The sequence below is a fragment of the Antedon mediterranea genome, chromosome 10, assembly GCF_964355755.1.
Source record: "Antedon mediterranea chromosome 10, ecAntMedi1.1, whole genome shotgun sequence".
Lineage (NCBI taxonomy): Eukaryota > Metazoa > Echinodermata > Crinoidea > Comatulida > Antedonidae > Antedon > Antedon mediterranea.
The window spans coordinates 20,999,751-21,022,940 of NC_092679.1; the positions used below are offsets into that span (position 1 = coordinate 20,999,751).

Consider the following 23,190-nt stretch of genomic DNA (forward strand, 5'->3'; position numbering starts at 1 on the left):
CAATGTTATCAGTACAAATCGATAAAAAAATCCAAGTGTGTAAAACATTAATACACAATCATAATTTCTTATCTACCATTTTTTTTTACAGTTCAAAGTACAATATTTATGAATCTAACCTTTTATAGTATTGTTTTTTTTTTTAAAGATAAACTGTAGTATTTCAATCTATGGGCCTGTTTCTGCTGCAACTGCTCAAAATATGGTATAAAAATACGGTATTTTTTATACCGTATTTTTTAGTACCCCGTTTCTGCTAACAATACTTCTTGGGTGGTCATGTTAAATTTCATCTTTTTTACCCAAATTGCCATTCATTTATTTGATCGATAATTAAAAGTCGCAATAAAGGAAATTTTACGTCTCACTTTCAACAGCCTAGCCCTAGTGATAGAGATGTTGTGAGAGCACAGAAAACATCGTAATGGGGACAATTAATTCGTTCCCTCCCCGAGTTATTGTATTTTACAATGTTGTACTGCTTTCGCAGGCTCTTCAGCTTTGAGTTTACTTGCTTTGGAGACAAGTCTATTCCATACTCCTGCTTTATTTTTTTAGAAATGTCTTTATAAATGTGGTTGTCCCTTTTATTACCTTTTAGTTGGCCAGACATTTTAGCTTCCCCACACACATTTATTTAGTAAAACTGTGACGTCTTCGCTCCACATTTTCGCCGAATATATCTATACACGTGTGTAAAGCAGCTGACAGCGACAGAAAATAAAAACACGAATGTTGACCTTTTGTCATGTAAAAAAAAAATATGGTATTTTTTATTGGCAGCAGAAACGGGTACAAAAAATACGGTATAAATTTGTAAATACCGTATTTTATCCACAAATTTTGAGGGGAAAATACGGTATACAAAATGCGGTATATTTTTTATGAGCGCAGTTTCTGCTGCCAAAAATATACCGTATATATACGGTATTAAAAAAATACCGTATAATATACGGTATTTATTTGGCAGCAGAAACAGGGCCAATGTATCAGAATGAAGGAATGTTTGACCTATGTATAAGCAATTATATAAATACTTATTAATCATATTTGAAAATACAATATAATTGTATATAATCATGATAACATTTATTTTAAATAAATAAAAAATTAGTTTATTCAGTAGAGAAATAGTTGTATTTTTACATAGTTTATTAAAGAATATTACAATTAAATTATTAGACAAAAACAAATTAACTGTCAGTCCTATATTTCCACCAGATGTTGATATCGACAATAAGTAGTGTCCACAAGATATAGGGCATCTAGGCTAAACATAAGTAGACAAGCCACTGGCACAAAGCCTGCTGCTACGTCTTTCTACCAACAGAGGGTTTAAGCTGGTTATTAATGAGGCTTGAACAAACTAGGTTAAGACAGCAACCCACTTCAACAGCCAGTATAATAAGGATATTATGCTTGGACATTCAGTAATCATAATATATGATTGAAGTATATTCAGTTGTTTTAAAAAAAAATTAGCTGATTGTCTGTAGGCCACTGTATCTGAATTCTGTAATTACAGTGTCACATACAGTATGTATCACATGTGATGCCTGTATTATGGCCATAAACCTTGCAGGATTTAGCAATACCCCCAAACCTTTATGTGCCATACTGTATATGGCGATACACAGTATGTAACTGTACTAAACGAAATACTCTAATTTAACACTCAATGAAAAAAAGCTAAACTCAAGAATAAATGTCCATATTACTGTATACAGAAAAAGTGAACTTTAAAGTAAATTCAAAAGGGCTTTTTTTGAAAACAAATATTTCCACAAATAGTTACAAGAAGGATATAGTCAGAGTGTTTGAAGTGGAAAGCAATCCTGAAGTGGAAAGCAATCCTATATTGTGTTTGTTTTCTTTATTGAATGGACTTTAAAGTTGATATTATGACAAGCCTAAAAGCTATTGTGATATATTGTAAGTTTAGTATTCTCTTTCACAAGTTGACATACGATATTAAGTAATTTAAATAGTCACAAAAGTGATACTGCACCCAGTCTAGCAAATATGTCATTAAATGTTGTTATGAATCATGAGAAAAAAAGCAAACAAAATTATAATTTACCATAAAGTGGTCTAGTGGTTAAAGTGTAAACAAGAAGTTTGATGTTCAAATCCAACCAGTATAGGTTTATATTATCTTCAATATAATAATCTACATGTTGGACCTGATTTAAGTCTAACTAACTAAAGTACTTGATACAACAGCAGAGCAAATCAAGCCTGTAGCCAGAATTTTTACAGGGGGGTTCTTTTTTCCACAATTAGGGGAAAAGTGCAAACATAAGCAACTGAAGAAGAAATATTTAGACCTAGCCTATTAGATAAAAATAATTTGCCTGCTTGTTAGGTAAGATTGGTCAAAAAATTGTCGTTAGTACTGTTAATAGCCTAAGCCTATTTACTAGACTTTTCGCTGCTGGTCTCCAGTTTCTTCTTTCTTTCGAACCCTATGAATCCCTTTGGAGACAAGCTTAGAAATCTATCTTTAATTTTATCTATCTTGAATATTCATTTTTTGTGTAATTTATTTATTTTCTGTGAAACAGACACCATATCAAATTTAAACAGAGCATATTCAAGTTGTTTTTACTCCAGTCTTCATACACAATGATTTATTTTCATTTTATTCGTACAAGTTGCGTTATTTTGTTGTATTGTACCTATCTGTGTTTTATTACTACTCCACCAATTTCATTTCATAATGTAATGTATTATGTTATACTTATAGTAAATATTAGTACAGCATTCAGGATCTGACACACTAACCTCTACCATACTAACCAGTTCATGGGTTTTAAGTACAAACTTTTTTTGTATGCATTATAAATAGAAATATCATAATATATGAATACTAAGGCACTATCAAACTAGTTTTTTGAAAAAAGGTGTGATGTATGCCCAAATATGGTAGTGATATGACATCATCGTGTTCACATCATATTTTGTTGTAATGTAAAGTTTGATAGACATTTAGCTTTACGGTTTGACAAAAATATGAAACGATTTAAAAAAAAACTATTAAAAAAAAATGTCTGAAGGACTTCAAACGTAATTAATTGATGAACAAAGTTCAATTATTATCAGTTACACTCGTCAACAGATGAGACAAAGAATTTGGTAAAGTATATGCAAATAAATTTTTGCCAAAATATAGTGGGAAGTTACATAGGTTTAATAGGGAATAGGAGGGCTAATGGCATTGATAAAATACATGTATTTGTTTAGCTGTAGATAGACAGATTCAAGTTCTCCAACATCCCTTGCCCCACTTCCTACCCCTTGGGAAAAATTATAATGCAAAAGATATGACATTAGCACAATTTAATACTTTTTAGACCTTTCCCCCTCATCCTTATTTCAAAATCGTGGATCTGGAAGAGTTGCCAAATTGTGCAATATAGATACTGATAGGGAGCCTGTACTTATAGACCTAGTAATTAATATAATAGCAACCCTATTGATGGGCTACCTGGCTACCAATTACTTCACCTTCCCACCATCTATCATATTAGCAAGAACAACTATTTGCCTGCGAAATTTCCAAAAATATAATTCATACTGGATGGCCTAACTTGTACTTAAGCTAGTGGGTTTTCATTCCCAGAAACCTTTCATTTTAAAACCAAATCAGAAGATTGATAATCATGAATTCTTGAACCTTGATTGAGGAGAAATAATTAATATTTAATATTAACCATATTCCAAGAAAGAAAAAAAAGTTACGCCTTATTAAAGATAAAACCGACTCAAAGTAATGAGAGGAATACTTATTAATTTTGCAGCAAACTTTGGTTGCCAATATCGTCCACAAAAATTAAGTGCAAAGTGTATTATTTTATGAAAAACGTAAGCATATTGAAGCTGTTGGTCTGGAGGATGGAGTGGGCACGAGAGTTGATTGTTAATTAATTAACAATTTCAAGTTTTAATGACAAGACGTTGGGATTCCTTGCAATCAATGATTACTTTATAACTAACTATTGTAGACTATATGCACACATTTGCTTGAAATGGTATGCTATAATGTCTTGCATTATCATCATCATCATCTACAGTCCAATTCTTATTAGAGTTTGATGTTCGTTGTTAAGTGTTTCTTGTGGATGATGAGAATAAACAAACCAACAGTGGTGTTGGTAGTCTATGAGTGCCGCTTAACCTGGATAAACCAACATTAATAGCCCTTAACCCAATTAAAGAGGATGACAATATAAAAAGGATTTTAGTGGAATTCTTCTCTACAAATGGTATAGTTCATGAACTCAAGTGGAAGGTTCCCCACAAACCACCATCATCATTTAATGAAAATTTCGAGTCATGTATATTTCGCTCTTTGAGGATAAAGGCTGTTGTCGGTTTATCCAGGTAAGCTAGGCACGGAACTTAAACAGTTGTTGCTTCCCAGGTGTCGTGTGTCAATGTTTAGGTAGTGTTTTTAGTACCTAGTTTTACATAATTTGTTGCTTTTCCATAGCATTGTTCTGCAGTTCTGCAAACACAACATGTTGAGTACCAATATTTGTACTATACTTATACCTTTTTATGCAAATATGTACCAGGACATGATGACAGATGCTTATTCAAAATGGGTCCTTTATGGAAACTAGTCTAATAATTATATAACTTGGCCATTACATTTCATTGCAGGGCTTCAGTTAAATCCATAACATTTGTATTGGCTTTAGCAGCTCACTAGCTTCATTGTGTTAGAACAAGGAAATATTACGATCGGTCCAACTATATAAATCTATACAATTTATTATAAAACTTTATAATAGGAAACTTTTATGTCGCATATGATTGACAGTAAATGAAGGCTGAAGATTCAAATAAAAAAATGTCTGTAGATAAAAAAAATCATAAAGAACAGTACTGTATATAAACAACATATAGATGATACTATATATAGCAACATTATATAATTAAATAATTTTGAATTATGATAAAAACAATTAAGCCTGTAAATTGAAGGTAATCCTATAAATTATCAGGGTATATACCTTGTTTAATTATGCACATAAAATAGTATAATCTATTATCATTCTATTAAATCTGGTTTATTATCTATTGTCTTTCTTATTCTTTTATCTATATATGTATATCATAAATATTTATAAATTTAAGGTGTATTGATACAAAATTATGATTTACAATTTTATTATTATTTTTTGAATTACAAAATATTACTGTATTATTAAATTTTAATATTTCATTGTTTTCTTTTAAAGGATAATTATAAAACCGTTGATACTTTAATATCATAATAATACAAATATTTTTTCATATTCATAATTTATTAATATTACACAGTTTTTAAAATTTATTTTTATTTCATACGCATCCAACAATGAGCAGGATGGATAAACTATTTTATAATTTATTGTGCTTAAACTTATTATTTGAGACTTAGTTAGTGGTGTTGAATGACTCATAAGTTACAAAACTGGCACTAAGTAAGGATTGAACCCTGTACCTTGGGATTAGGCAAGGAAAGCACCACCAAGCTACAGCTCGAGTTATTAAATGTATTTCTATTTTTTTATTTTTTTTATTATTTATTGCCAAAAACCAGTTACAAACAAACAAAAACACAGAAACTAAGGGAGTAGGCAGGAACCTAAAAGTGAACCTAATCACTATAACAAGAGTTCAGGTTCCGTACTCCCAAAGTAACAACAATGATATATAATAAACTATATAAAAATATTTAAATAACAAATAGACGAATCAACAGTGTCAATATAAAAAAAACCGGATAAAATACATTGCTATTATACATGTATGTATGCACTTGTGTAAATATGAATATATTGAAAATTAAATAATGATAATTTATTGGTAATATTTGTCACATGTACTGAACCATCAAACAATGTAAATACGTGCTGATTAAATTTTTTTTTATCACAACAAACAGAACAACAAACAGAATCCTAAACAGGAATAAGATTAAAAACAAATTATATATTAATTTATGGTTATGGCACCTTTTGTATTCTATGAACACTGCAATAGTGATCTGGAATTTACATTATCAAATTCTATATTTTTTTAAAGTCTTTGTGTTGTACCCCAAAAACCTGAAAAATGAAGATTATTACAGACTTGACAACAAAGTTAATCACTTCTGTAGATAAAAAACCTGAAAAAATTATGTTTTCACTTATAAAATGAGTGTTAAATTCAACCAAAAACCCATTGGCTGACAGCCAATTTGACTATTTTTTGGCTTTTAATTACAGTTTTTTTTCAGGAATATAATTTTTTTTAGATCCAATTTTTAGTCAAAGTGAATACCTAATATGTGATGTTAAAATGGCACATTGAACAAAAAAAAATTTGTTTTTTCAGGCAGAGGGACAATATATCTTTAATATTTGAATATGAACGTTGTAAAATTGAATACAATTAAGCATTAAAGAAGAATAATACCTAAATTAATATACTAATTATAATAATAATTTATGAAACGTTTTGTTTTATTAGTCCGATACAAGGAAGTACCAAGTCCAATCTGCTTTGAGTTACACCCTAATAGCGATTCTTAATCAAACAAATGACTCATAAATGCAATTAGACAGAAAACCCAAACCCTGTTCATTAAACAAAGGTGGCTGTTGGATTAATTAGCCAGGCTCTTTGCCATGTACACAATAGATAATGATAATCTCAACCAGCTATCCAATTATTCCTTGTTTGTGTTAGAACAACCGACATTTTGGATTTTTAATTTCAGGCCCTTCTGTGGCATATGGGATGTTTTTATTACAAAATCACACTTTATTCTACATGCATTTTGATGCCTATAATATTAATAGCCTATTATTATACTAGCCTACGTTATCTTGATAATATCACTCTTTCTATTCTCTCTAAATAATGATTTAAAACATTTTATATTCAGTAATAATAATTAAATTAATGATATGATCATTTAATATACCAAATTTTACAGTAGCCTAGGTGAAATCAACACCCTATGCATAAAAACATTGTTATGTATTAATTTAATGATACATTTCCATCTAATAATTCTATTAATATTAATATATATATTAAATTTAAATAGATATAATATCGGGATAAAAAAACTAATTAAAAAGAATGTACTGCTGTAACTGCAATAACATATATAATTCTAGTTTGTTTCAATGAAGAAGTTTATTCTTATTTTATAGTCTCTGAAATAAACAGTGTTCCCTCAAAAAAGCTTGCTAAACAATGGAAAAATATAGTAACTGCAGTAGCTGCCTGCAGTAGAATGTGGCATGGTCCCTTATAATTTAACATGTATATAACAGTATATAATATTAATTGTTCTTTATATCGTGTATAAAAATGATTTAAACCATTAAAAGATAAAGAGTAAGTAAAGTATAGTTTACTGCAGTAACTGCAGTAGAATGTGATGACATGGTCCCATATTTAAAGAAGTATTTAATAGTAACCTTGTTTCTTCGTTATTTTCTTAATATCAATAGTAGAATGATTTGCTTTCTACAATTTCATTTATGATTACCTTTTTTGCAAAATGACATTTATTTTTATAGCATAATAAAAAAACACTTACACTTGATGTCCAGTTGCCTACTACAATTGTGTCTTTCCCCTACATTCTTTGCAAAGTAATTAAAATGTATGTAGAGATTCACGTAACAAATTAAAATGTTAATATATCTATGTGAAATTATGAAGATCTTGAACAATTACTACTTATGTATTGCTATTTAATGATATTGTTAAATGATAAAAAACAACAAAAATTTCTATTGAGAATTGCAATAAAGATATATTTTTAATTAGTTCAGTTCAGTTGAATCTAATAGGAATATTTTGTTTTCTCTTTCTTTCAAAAATGATAATTTTAATCAATTTTTCCAATGGTTAAGAAAAGATATTTCTGAATAGATATTTATTGTATTGTTATATAAAATTTTGATTTGCATAAATTAAAAAAAAGTAGTTCTCTACCACACAAGAGAAGTTAAAATTTATATTTACAATGTAATATTAATAAAATGTAAAAAACAAATGGTTAATTTAAGTTAGTTGAAGTTAAAAAAAAAGTAAAACTCAATCTTTTTCCATTGAATCTTTATTTCCATTCTTCACTTTATGAAAAAGTACAATATCACATTCTTAGAAAAGAAAATTAATTTTGTGATAATTTAAACTAGGCAGTTGTAAAAATTAAAGTAAAACAAATGTAATGTTTTACTACAGTTTTTCTTTCATTTTATGCCAATTGTCGAGGCATGTCGACATCAGCTGTGGCAACATTGAAAATGAATAATTTAATTGCCAATCAGGGTAGTTTACTCAAGGACAAGGATAACATACAAAACAAGACATTTTGTTTGTTTCATAAACAGATGTGTACAGTATGTGCTATATTAAATTATGGACTCTCTTCCATGATTACATTTTATAAATAGTTTTTTCTTGAGCAAACATGATACAGTGAGTGAATATGCATAAAGAACACTATAAAAGTGATATTGACAGAAACTGCAAAGTAAAAGGGTCTTTATTTTGAGATATAGTTACTGCAGAAAACATAATATACTGCAGTATTAACAGATTATTATTATTATTGCTATGCCACTTTTATTGGCTAGCTGCAACCAAATCAACAGTTTCTTTATTTGACATTTAGGATAAGATGTTTTTTACACCATGGCCAGTTATTTGGAAACAAAAGCAGAAAGAAGAATAAGCAGAAACTTGTTTATATAAAGTTTATTTACCGCAACAAAAATAATATTTGGTATTATTCAGCAGAATGGAATGGAACGTGCAAAATATAACTTACTATAGAATAGAAAGCAAAGACTTTTAAAAATGTCTGCACTTGTGACGTAACCATATGAATATGATGATGTCATATCAATACCATATTTGGGTACACCACTACCATTTTTTTTTGTCAAACTAGTTTGATAGTGTAGACATGAAGAGCTTTAGAGCTACTCTTGTTCACAAACAAAACATTTTCAATTAATTAAGCGGAAGAATCTAAATATTTACTCAACAAATTCATACACAAAAATAAACAAGATGCTAGTAGTTTTTACAATGCTTGAATAAATTCAGTAAAAGAGCTAAACCTGATTTGATTAACAATAATAGAATTAATTATGTATGGTGATATTATACTATACAATGTAATCGTGTAAAGCCAGACTGTACATCAGACAAAATAATAAAATTAATATTTGTAACATCTGGTTAGAGGTAAAATAGAATGTAAATATTGTTAAAAAGATAATATGGAATTTATGAAAGAAATATTGATATAACTATATGCCAGATCTTTTGTGGGTATTTTCTAGATCTATAGTACGTATGACCACAGTACTGTTTCTATAATGATAAAATAACAATGTAGATTTAAGCCAGGGGAAACACAAGTTATCATTGACATCACCTTTCAAAATTTGGACAAAAACGTCGCATCAACTCAAGGTCGATATGTCAGTGACAACCTATCTAGTCTTTAGACTCTGTTATGCCTACACTTTGACATTAATACCACAGAAAATCCTAATTTGTGATACTGTAACAAAAGAAAAGAATGAAAATAAACCAATCTTTCATCACCAATCAGTAATATCATGGAAAATTTATATGATACAGGGAGGACTTTCGCATACAGGTTGCTGATGATGAATGAGAGAAACATATATGGCCTTATATAATGTTTAATATCTAATCTATATACTTAATATCTTTACAATAAAATGGGAAAATCAAATTGGTTACATAAGTTTCAAAATCAAAATTATTATATAGTCATGAACAATGTTTTAGGGCGTGCTGAGTTTAAAACATCAAATTATCCAATATTTAAAATAATTCAATTTAAATATTAATAAATTGTAATAAAAACCTTACCTATTATTTAGCATCCCATTTAATGATACTCAGATGGAAAAACGACCTAGAGTAATGGAACGCGTTGTCATTTTTATAAGCCTACAGAATGATAGCTGGGAAAGGATAAGCTGGCCTTGTATAGTGGGATCTATATTGAATATGAGTAGCTAGTTTTGATAATTGCTGGTACTACCTGGTGTATATATTACCTAAATATTATTATCTGCTTGCATTGTTTTACATACTTAACATAATATCAAGGGTATTTTGTGAATGCTTACCTTTTAGTATGAGTAGGGACTTTTTATTTGTATGACACGTACAATGGCACCAAACACCAAAAAACGAAGCATTACATACTTAACGCACCGCGTATAAACGTGAGCCACCATTGTAAAATGTAGTTTCAATAAATATTATATGTTATATTATAAGAGACATTTCCATCTACAAACTAATTAATGTTGGGAGAGCTATATGGCACAATGGAGAGTTGAGACCTAGACAAATGCACATACAGTAGTGCACGATAAAGAACTATTTGGAAAAAGCAGGGGCTTTTCTGTAAGGTTGCGCTGCACTATGGCTGCCTTGGTTTTCCCGCGCCTAATCGGAATTTTCTCAATATCCATATTTTATTTATTGTGGACCGTTAAATATAATTTAACATTTAAGCTAACTTAATGTAAATTGCCTTGACACTATCATAGATCTGTGTGTAAACAACAGATAATCGTCACGCTCTGCTGCTTTGTAGTTTTTAATTTCATCTAACATATTGTTTTTTTGCACTAATAGTAATACTTTTTTTTGTACTAATAGTAATACTGTTTTACCTTTAATTTGTGGCCCTATAGTCAGAATGTATACGCAACATTGCTATTTTTATCTTTTTCAGTTGTGCGTACTACAAAAATCTTCAATACATTGTCCAGTACAATTATGATTTTACCAAATAAAAGTTTAATAAATTCTAGTTTATTTATTTACAGTCTTCTATTAAACTAATTGTAACATTAGAACATTAGGTATGGACATGACAATTGCGATTTTTATGTCAGTTAGGTACTTCAGATTTAATTTGAATGCAATCATGTTTCATTTTATCAGGAAATGAATTTATTAATTTACTTCAAGTGCCAAACTTTTTATCAGTTTAACATTAAATTTGAAATAAAAATCTAATTGTTTAAATATGGACTTGAAATTGACAAATTACAAAATGCGTTGTCATTGTATGCTAATTTGCATATTTTTATAAAAACTTTATGAAAGAAATATTTTTTCAGATTAAAAAAATGTAATTGTTTACATTTGTAAGTTATTTTTTAAAGACACCTTCCCTACAATTTGTGATGTTTTGTAAAAATAATACATATATTACTTTAAAAACATTAAACCAGGTCATTCCTTGTCTTAAATGTACGATTTATGGTAAATTATGATAAAAAGTGCAATGCATTTTGGGATTTATAGCGGGCCTATATAATTAGTAGAATCGACTTTTTTTTTCACATTTTTAACCATTTAAAGACGAAAAAAGTTATCGAAATAGGACCATATAGTATTATTTTTACATTAAATATAGTTTGTGTCTTAAATTAGATCTAAAAAACGTAGGGAAGGTGTCTTTAAATTTATTTTATTTTTTAATTTATTTTAAATCAACTGACAGAGATAAAAACCTCCACTAAAAAGTTGTAAATAAATGTATTATTCTGGTGTGTGTGTGTATTCCTCATTCAATCAATCGTTCGATTTATATAGCGCCATTCCAACATTCATTGCTCAATAAAAAAATAAAATAAAAAAAATTAGAAAAGGTGAGTTTTGAGTAGTGACTTAAAGTGACTCAATAATGATGTGTGTTTAATGTTCAAGGGTAGGTGGTTCCAGAGCCTAGGTCCAGCAACAATTATAAAAAATAGCAGTCTATAGGCCTAACTGTCAGTAACCTACCATATTAATTAAAAATTCTACCAGTAACAAATTAAAATGCCAACCTTAATTAATTCTGGGTATAATAACTGTTACATTTTCAAGGAATTAATAAAAATAGATTTTCAAGGTTTAATTAAAAAAATATGATATCATTAAAGCATAAGGAAGATTGAGTAATTAATTTTTATGGCTCTTCTGTTAATTGGATTTGCCCCTCTGTTCACAACATACCAATAAAAGGATATGATGATATTAAGCTGTCAAACTATATGTTACAAAAAAAGATATCATAGCACTACAATATTTGGGCATATCACCACCATATTTGGGCACATCACCACCATATTTGGGTGTGCAAATCACACTTTTTTGTCACATGCTATAGTTTGGTAGTATAGACAGGGCTTTAAACAGCTATGTAAAAACTATCGAATACTGTTTGTGCAATAGGTCAAGTACTGTAGGCCTACTAAAAAAAGTACTTATCTAAAACCAAGCCTACAAACAATTACTTAATAGCTATACACCCTATACTAGCTAAAGCCCATCAATGATTAAAAAGATAATTTTCCAAGATTCCGATATCCGTGAAATATTAATAACTTAACGTACTTCCTACTTAGATGTCCGGATAAAACTTAGGCCTACCCGTTCCAGGTATTTTGTAACGGAAGTCTGACTAAAGGCTGCTTCATACACCTATAATTTTTTAAACACTAAATGCCTCATAAATATTTTTTCCAAATTATTTACATGTACATCATGAGAAAAACCTAAAATTTACTATATACAGTTATGTCCTTAAAAGTTTTTTTTGGTTTTGAATATATAATTAACAATATAAAATAAAATGATTTTCCAGTCAAAATAGACATAGACAAACTTTATCTGTCAGAAATTGTTCTCCTTGGCAAGATAAGATATTTAAATTATACATCAAACTTTATTTGCCAGAAATTGTTCTCCTTGGCAAGATAAGATATTTCAATACATTTAAAATAAATTAAGAAACATTTTGAATAAAATACTTTTAAAATACTACAAAACATACAAAATATTGCAAACTGGAATTAAAAATATCTCTTGAGTTTTGAATTGAATTATTAGGTAAATAACTTTACCAATTGTAAGTATAAGTTTCTTTTATTCATCCATAAGAAAATATAATATTGAAAAAAGCTTAAAAACATCATAGAGTGAAATATGGACAAAAAGGAAGGAGAGAAAAGCTCAACTTCCAATTCTTTTAGAAGACATCAAGCAAATCATGTACAAATTAATTAATATCAAAGTACATTAGTATAAAAGTGATGTAGTTAAGATAACATAACAATTAAACATTGATGAGAATTACTGTTTTTATTAAAATATTAAATTTGAATTATCATAATTTTTGGTTTTAAAGGAATTTTAAACTGATCATATTTTTTCTTTTTATGTTATTTGATGAAATAAATATTACTGAATTGGAAAACAGATTTTGTTTTATTTTGTTTACAAAAATACAAGTTAGTTGGCAAATGAAATTGTAAATAGGTTTGTGTTACACTATTAATGTATGTCAAAAAGTACAGTCAAAACCAAATTGAACTAGAATTCAATATTGAGAAACCAATTTATATGATTCAGAATTAGATAACACGCCATACAAAATCACGTCGTCAACCAAGAATTTTTATTAGTGAGCCGATACAAAACACTAGAACGCTAATTTACTATTAAATAAGTTAACGTGTATATTATAACAGATTTGAAATGACTGCACAGGTTTATCATAGGTCATTTACCTTAATCAATACAAGCCTAGTTAATAAAAGATTGGGTATAACACTATTGTATATTTTATTCCTTTGTTGTTAGTTATTCTGGGAAAATAATAATAACATGTACACATACAAGTGTAGGGTTACATAAATATACCCTTATTTGGAAATGGATTTTATTTACTACTAAAAAATATAATTATTGTTAAATAAAATATAGTGTTTTATTTTGTTGTTTGTTATTCTGGGAAAAAAACACAGGTACAAGTGTAGGGTTACAAACATATACCCTTATTTGGAAATGAATTTTATTTACTACTAAAAAATATAATTATTGTTAAATAAAATATAGTGTTTTCTTTTGTTGTTTGTTATTCTGGGTAAAAAAAAACACAGGTACAAGTGTAGGGTTACAAACATATACCCTTATTTGGAAATGAATTTTATTTACTACTAAAAAATATAATTATTGTTAAATAAAATATAGTGTTTTCTTTTGTTGTTTGTTATTCTGGGTAAAAAAAAACACAGGTACAAGTGTAGGGTTACAAACATATACCCTTATTTGGAAATGAATTTTATTTACTACTAAAAGATATAATTATTGTTAAATAAAATATAGTGTTTTCTTTTGTTGTTTGTTATTCTGGGTAAAAAAAAACACAGGTACAAGTGTAGGGTTACATACACACTGTAAACCCTTATTTGGAAATGAATTTTATTTACTACAAAAAAATATAATTATTGTTATTAGTTATAGAATAGTGTTTTGCATATTTAAGAAATTATAGTGAAATCATTTCTAAGTATAGTACTAATGGTGGTTACATATTGTGTACTTTTTTATATACTATAAAATATGTGTTATTGTTAGTATACAATATTACTGTATTGAAAAAAAGGTTAGTAGTATTAAAAGGGGAATGACTTGTTTAAATAGCATTTTTCTTGTAATCTAGTCTCTCAGAATTAGACTTTCTTAAAAACAGAATTAGACTTTCTATAAAACAGAATTTTAAACTCCTTTGGTCACAATGATCCAAATGTTATTTTATTTTTCCAAATGCATTCAGAACCATACCATAGGTCTACAGTATCAACTTTTATGTGACAAAAAAATGTGATGTGCCCATATATGTACATGATGATGTCATATCAATACCATATTTAAAAATTTCACTACCATATTTGGGAACATCACAGTTATTTTGTTTAGTTTGATAGTGTAGACAGAGCTTTAAAGGTTCTCTTTAGACCAGTCAAATGTGGCCCGAATTCTTCAAAGGTAAATGTACAATACATCCTTATATGAACGCACTTTAAACTTTTACAAAGAAATGATATTGATTGATAATAATTAAATATTCTAAAAAAAGACTATTATTACATTTAATTGATACAAACTATCAAAAAACGTAAATGGAAAATGCAAATGTAGGTCACTACGATGGGTAAATAATAACATCTGCAGGGTTGCTGTTATACGTAAATCAAATGAGCTTGTACTTTATTACAGGGATGAAGTAACAGTCAGTAATTGCTATTAAAATGGGTTGAAATAAGGTGGAGATTTTCCTCAATGAACAAAATTATATAATACTGTAGGTTACCTAACGTTTTTTTTATTTAATTGTCTGTGTTTGTAAAACAATACCATTCACTAAAATTGATTTTTTGTGCTGATATGGGTAAACTTCTATTTTCATTCATTTAGCATCCATTCAACAATACATTTAAAATACATAACAAATAAAAATTACAAAACTAAGTACATGCTATTAGAAAATAGATTTACTGTATTTATATTGGTATTGTATTTTGGTTGAAATTTGGTAGCTTTTCCTAAAAACCAGTATTACATAAAGGTTTTTAATGAATAATACAAATTCTTTTATGTACAATAATTGTCAATACTTTTAAAACAATACATTTGTTTGCCCTAAAAATTAGTAAAAATACAAGTATACATTTATTTATATATGCCTAAGTGGTAATTACAAAAAATGGTTAAACCCCAAAATGGAATAAGTTTTATTAATTATACCATCATTTGGGAATTATATAATTGATATTGGTAATAAAAACAAACAGTCAAAAAAAAGGGCTGGAAAGTAGGCTACCCTTAGGCTGGATGAATCTTTGTGGTGGAATCGTAACGAAGCTGGCAGAAGGAGGACACAGGCCTGTAAAACGACTTTACAATTGGAATACCCGAAGGGCAAACTTTACTATTTTCAGGGTTTCTACTAACCCATTTTAACACCTGGTAGAACTTAAAAGTCAATTGGTACCAGAGGGCTAGCAATTATTGTATTTACTTGTTGATCGCTATCTTTATTAAGTAGGATTGATGATGATTTTTAGGTTGAGAGTGTTGAATCCGGGAGTTGTTGTAATAATTTAACAATTCCCTGGTTGAATAATTCATTTAAATATAGACACATGGTTAATAATCATGAGGAGTTTATAACCAAACTAATATTAATAATAATTGTCATTTGTAAAATCATTTATTATTGTTATAACTGATAAAAACATTATTCAATAAACTTGGAAGTCCTAAAACAAACTGAAACTGAATTTCTTCACCCATAAATATAAAGTATAAACATTGTAACATAGATAAAACATATCAAGGGATATTAAATTGTAAAACAAAATTAAATATAGGTATTGATTGTAGATTTGAAAATAACAAGGGGCCTTATTAATATTTAACTGTACTGTAAAAAAGCAAAAGTAAATTTATATCAGAGTGATTTAAGAACATCATTTTGACCATCTTAATAATTTTGAAAAGTAGAATAGTAGAAATAAAAAATATTCAGATAAACTAATTTGGAATAAACATTTAAAGAAGAACAATGTATTTAATAAAGAACAATGTATTTTATAAAGAACAATGTATTTTATAAAGAACAATGTGTTCTTTTATTACAGATTCACACCTCTGTGGACAAAGAAGTGTGAGAACGGACACTGGACAAAGTAAGTTAAAACAACCCCCAAATATTACAATTATTTATACTTGTTTACTTACTTTAATATGCCTAACTATAATATATAGATTAAATATTGTCTTTATCGATTTTGTAACTTCCGCTGTACATAATAGACAAGACATCGTTAAAACCCGTTTGGTAGGCCTATACGAACACGGTTGGTTCATTGTCCGTCCATTCGGTCATCAGACCGGCCGTAGTGACAAATGATGAACACACAATCGTTACGTACGCAAGGTATCTTAACAAAAAATATTCGGAATATTCTGTTGTGATTAGATTAAAGTTTTATAGCAACGTCAAATTGACAGACGGTATTTTATAATTACGTAAAATACAGGTTTAAAATTTCCACTCCAGTGCCTCGGAGCATCTCGGAGGAGGATACTACCGGAGCATCCTATATACCTACAAAGATCAAATGTTCTACCGCGATTGACCGGTATCTATCCTTCTTCGGACAAATCACCATCGTGATTTTTTCTCTATTTTAACTTACCCTTTTAAACTGAGCATACTTCATAGAAAGATCCCCGCATGTACATTCCTGGGATATTCGTTCTCATAGAATAATGGAAAACTTCCAGATTCGATCATTTCATTACAAAGTACACTGTGTATGTGGTAAAACAAAGCATGCCATATGACTCACACGCAACCTTTTGTGTTTACCGTATCTGCAATCTGTTGTAAGCATTCACCGACGATTTAATACATAGCGCCCTCTATAATCTTAACCAATCACTGGTCTACGGTTAGTCCAAGACGATTTTTTCGAGTCGCAAGAATTTTAATTCGACACCCACCGATATATTTTATACATTAGATGTAGAAACAGACACACATTATATGACGTGAGTTGTATCTGTGTACATATAAGGATAAATGATTGAAGATTTTATTACTTTTGTAAACTACTTTTTCTTAAGGTAACTTTTGCAAAACTATCGAGTGTCTCCGAAGTAAAAATTGTACTGTATTTAAAAAGTCTGAAATTTCAAACCAATTCGTTCAATAATGTCATTTATTTTCTGGAACGAATTTTTTTATTTTTTACTATATTTGAAAATCTTCAAATGGTGAAATATTTTTACACATATTAGAGGCTTGGTTGAACAATTTATTTTGTTGATAAAACTATAGGTCTGCTTTTGTTTTGTATAAATCTTAATGTTTTAAGCCGTTCAGTTTTGCCGATTATCGTTTATACAAGATATAAACCGATACATCGTGTAGATCAATGTATCTGGAAAAACGTTTTTCGACGCAATAAAAACTTATTATGTGAATGCAGACATAAACCCACCAAGGACGATATCTTTTCGTTTTAGGGTAAAGTGTGGATTATTAGGTAATAGCCATATTTTCTGTTAACTTAATCGTTAAGTAAACTTTTCTAACAGACCTACTTCTGAAAATAACGAATCATTACTGGACATCAATACCGCCCTCATTAAGCACGCTAACATTAATGCTATTGCATCCAAAATGTAGGCCTACACATTCATTAATATTTTGATTATATGGTTTGTGTTACAAACAAATGTTAAATATTACACCAACTAATTTAAGTCGTTAGATGACATGTTTAAGATGTTTTCTCTATAAGCCGAATGAAAACGGACGTTTATACTCTTTCGGATTTACGAACTAAAACAATAATAATAGATTTAAAACATTTATTACAATAATAAAGTTAGATGCACTAGGCTTATATCTCAATGCTTCGTCCATTACAAATTTCGTTTGTTTTATATCTGTATTAAATCCTCAATGTTTAAAGCTCTGTCTAAACTATCAAACTAGTTTGACAAAAAAATGTTATGTTCATAATAGTGATATGCCAAAATATGGTAGTGATATGACATCATCATGTCATGCATATATGGTCATATCACATTTTTGTCACATAACGTTTGATAGTGTAGACAGAGCTTAACGAATAGTATGTTCATATTTAAACAATTTGAAATAACGAACATTTTTTATTTATGCCAAATTAGATGTAGGCTTAGATAAATAGTGTAGTTTTTTTGTTTACATATTATAAATGATTGTATGAACGAAATCTTAATATATGTGCAGATTCGTATAGAAGGGAGGATACGTTTATGAATTCAATCTTTCACTGAGACTGTATAACAACATTGTTGTCCATTTTCGATTTTCAGATTCTGAATTACTAAACTATTCAAATAACAATTAAAATAAAAATGATAACAGAAAATGCGACTATTAATGCTAGAAATAGTAATAATAGGCATAATTATATATTGATATTTATTTATGTATCTCTATTTCTATCTATATTTCATTTCAACGACACGACACAATAAAGTATATTTGTATCATAGTAGTATTATATGAAGATATCGATGAATTTAAAGAAATTTGTGAACAATTTTTACATTTAACTAATAGAAATACTAATATAAATTTTCATGAAATTAACTACAAAATATTGACGAATGAATTATGCGAAATATCACAGCTCTGTCTACACTATCAAATGTGACAACAAAGTATGATGTACCCAAATATTGTAGTGATATGCTTAAATATGGTAGTGTTGTTGTCACATACAGTTTGATAGTGTAGACAGAGCTTATCATAATTTTCAAACAAATATTCGAACCTGTAATATAGTAAAGGAGGCACGCGAACCACGAGAGATCCGCGCCGACGACATGCGAAGTCATTGTCAGTAAAATATATAACGAATCTACAGACTTGGTAGTAAAGATTTACTGAAGAAAATATGTTGCATTTGATGAGAATGAGAGAGGTTTTCTGGAATTATATAAAAGTAGTAGAACGAATTTGAATGGATAATGAAAAGCGGGACAGTCACGGCGAACCAACCTCGCATTTTGTTATCAATTAGCCAAGTCCGATCGATGGCGCAATCTGTTTTTTTTCTTTCCCTTTTTGAACCCTGCTCATCCAACATGTTCCCGTGCCATGATTTAGCAAAAAATATCAATAAATCTCGATACTTATAATATCGAAACTGACAAATGTAACGAATTGAAGTTTTGCAATCAAGAACGCTGCTCCTAAAATGTGTCCAATTGTGCGTAATAAACGCATAATAAGTGTTAATAATTATAATAATAATCGATAAAATACAGTGACAATAATTACGGTTCTATTCTTGATATAGAAAATATGGACTTGAATGCTAATATAATGACCTTAAATAACTGTTATCTTCATATTCGGCTTAATAAATAAAATGGTTAATAATATAATATTACAGACCTCTACATTTGAAAAACATTTACAATGACCAACCCACGTAACTTTAAAGATAATTGTCCACTAAAAAAATCGTGTTTTAAATTTTTCTTGTTGAATATGCCAGTAAGTAAATACATTATTACAACTGCAAAATGGCCTATATATGTCAGAGATAAAACTGCGGCGATGTTTAGTGTCTTAGACGAGAATCTGGTGTTGTATATCGGTATAAATCATGGTATATATCGCAATGATAACTGTTAAAAAAAATTAGGCTGTGAAGGTATTACGTTTGTTAAATAAACAATAAATTGAAGATTATAGTTTAAATCTAACTTTTGAAAAAAGCGGTCTGATCCATTCGCTATGAAATATCTTCACTACATTATGCTCATTTATCAGGAAGTTACATACATACACGAAACAACATTAATATCCTAATATTTATTACTTCATTAATTACAAGCAGTAAAATCATTAGTGTCATTGGTAGGATTAATACATTTTGAATTGATACATCTTAGTCTACGCCAATGAACAAACCAACAAGTAATCACACATGAGCCTAAGGTGATAACTAGTTTGAGGGATGAGTTAGTTTACCTAATAATCGATAATAAAATGATTTCATAAATCGTCAACACAAAGCTGACGCGCGAGTACAAACACCACGTCAGTATCATCCGTGTTTGAACGCGCGCGTACAAAAAAAACATACTATTTTCATCAACATTGGAACGCGTGTGTTTAAAAACCGTATTTTTATCTTTTGCACATGCGCGTACGTTTTTTTATCAGCAATTAAACGCGTGCGTACAAAAATGACCGTAAAAAGTTTCATTTACAAACACATTCATAACCGCTATAAAATAATGAATATAAAGATCAACGTTTCTTTCTGTTAGTACAAAATGGTACAAAAACGAGAAATTAGTTATAATGTGTATATTACCGCCTAATTGGTTATTATAAGTATTTATTTTAAAGTTTATTTCAAATGATATATTAATTTTTATCGCACCGCTTGATTAACAAATTGCTTGTGAACAGAAGGTTCACAAACTTCAAATTCAATTTGATGTCACATAAAATAAAATAATTTTTCTTACAGCAATACATCAACATTGTAAGTCGTGAAAAAGTACCGTTGTTTAAACACTCACCGGTAACCGTACCACTAGTTTATCGTACGATGTTCTCAACGCGATTCGCACTTAGTCCTACATTTTCCAACCTCCGAGTATGTCCTTCTTTTTTTTGTTCATGACAGCTTCTCACAATCCCAATTTACAATCTAAAGTCGGATGCTTATCTTTAAAAAATATGTTTAATCACCAGTGACAAACAGCGTTTCGCTCTATTGCAATCAGAGAAGATTTTGGAAGATCTACAATAAGTAAAACAGTGGTGCGGTTGTTTTTGTTGTCCGGTGCGCGCGATTCTCTGTCGTGTGAACTTTTTTTAAGCGCCAGAAGAACGGTGGAAAAATGACATACCTTATATAACACGTCATTTATATAATTGTGTGAGAACAAAATATTATATAACTTTTAATGTGTTGAAGCTGAAGGATATAAATCTAGAAATAATTATTTGAAATTTCCAATGAGGAAACGATTGTTTCAGCAGCATTGCTATGTTTGTAATGTTCCCTACAATTATTAGCTGATGATGTAACTGAACACCAGGAAACATCAAATAAAACAGGTGGTTTTTCCACAAACAAATATTCATATGAATTGCATTACATTTCAATATATAAAGTTATAATATGTATATGCAGTTTGATAATAGTAACTAAAAATAATAACTAAAATAATGTAAATCTTGAATAAATTTTTAAAATTTATAAAAATAATATACCATGAAATGAATACAAATCACTAAGGAAAAAGGTCCATTTAAAGAAGGTAGGACATTCATAGTAATAGCAATAACAAAGATTTACTGTACTAAAAAAAAAAAAATTATTTGAAATTTACAAATGTATATGTATAGGCCCCTATACGTTATTATTGAATATGCCGTTTTACATTCAATTATTAGCGTATAGCAGGCATTCACTATTCACTATCACAGTACATGACTTAAAATGAATGTTACCAATAAACTAACCAGACAATTCCCATGAATATATAATAAAATCGATACATAACATATTATAATATAGTAATAAATATTCGATCGTCAGTGACATAGCAAATACACAAATTGAACGCGCGCGCATTTAATTAGTGATGAAATATGTACGCGTGCGTTTATTTTGTGTTAAATTTGTTACTGACGATGTAAGAGGGAAGACTGAATAACTAAAAAGTTTCATTCTTCTCCCTTGTGTTTAAACTACATACGTCCAAGCTCACCTTCAACCCTAGTAGAGTAATAAGCTCCTCACAGACAAGATATGAAATTGGGAATGATCTTGGATGACCAATGGGAAATATCCCTGCTGAGAAAAGGAGGTTAAGACATGTATCCCGGATGTATATCTACTAATCTATATAAGGTCGTTCAAGTGCCATATTTTTATCAATAGAAACTTATTTTTAATTGTTAGTTGATACCTTTTATGTTATGGAAAGTTTCTTTAGTCTTGGAAACTATCCCGCACTGTACAATCAATTATGAATACAATTTCATCGTCTTACAAAATATGGCCTCTTGAAATAAGTTGGTTTTAATTGAAAAAGTTGAAGTGTTTAAAAACCAAAGGCTCAATGGTTGTCGTAGAGAGATTCTAAAGGGATCTTGCCATTCCGGGTTGTTTCATCAGAAAGGATAGTCTGGTTGGGCTCTGATTTCCGATTCAGGAGTGCCCGGATGTGATCGGAAATGGATGAATTCAGATCCTTATCAATTTCTTTCAACACAAAAAGGCTATTAATTGCTAATTAGGTAGGGCTAAAAATAAATTACAATAATACCAACACCTCGTTTGGGACTTAATAATAGGTAAAAATTACCTACCGGGTTTTCGATTTTGTAAGCCAATAGAATTATCTCCAAACAAATGTTACCGTACCTTCGCAATTAAATTCTTACAACTACTTGGTACCGTACAATAATTAATCACGAGAAGTACTATGCAAACAAGTAACTAATCAGTCCTTAAATATTGAATAATTAAATAAGGAAAGTGTTTCTATTAATTATTAGGCCTTATACATACAAAAATTGTTGAATTATCAGAATAGGCCTTTTGCAACGTATCGAAAACATGCGCATCCGGATAAAGGTTTAAGCTATTACACGTCACTGTTATAGGCTATCTTCACCCCGACTTCAACATTTGAAAACATTTATTCATTTTAAATGAACTGACATTTCATGTAACCCAAGTTGTCTTATTA

At 29.1% G+C, this 23,190-nt stretch overlaps 1 protein-coding gene across 1 annotated transcript in view; it reads right to left on the reverse strand.

Moving 5' to 3' along the window:
• The window catches only part of LOC140060727 (uncharacterized), a 37,147-nt gene extending 19,899 nt beyond the window's left edge, over nt 1-17,248 (reverse strand). Inside the window, exon 1 of the mRNA XM_072107061.1 lies at nt 17,100-17,248. The gene's annotated coding sequence lies outside the window, so the exon portion shown is untranslated. The remainder of the gene's footprint in view (nt 1-17,099) is intronic.
• Between the last annotated feature and the right edge of the window lie 5,942 nt (nt 17,249-23,190).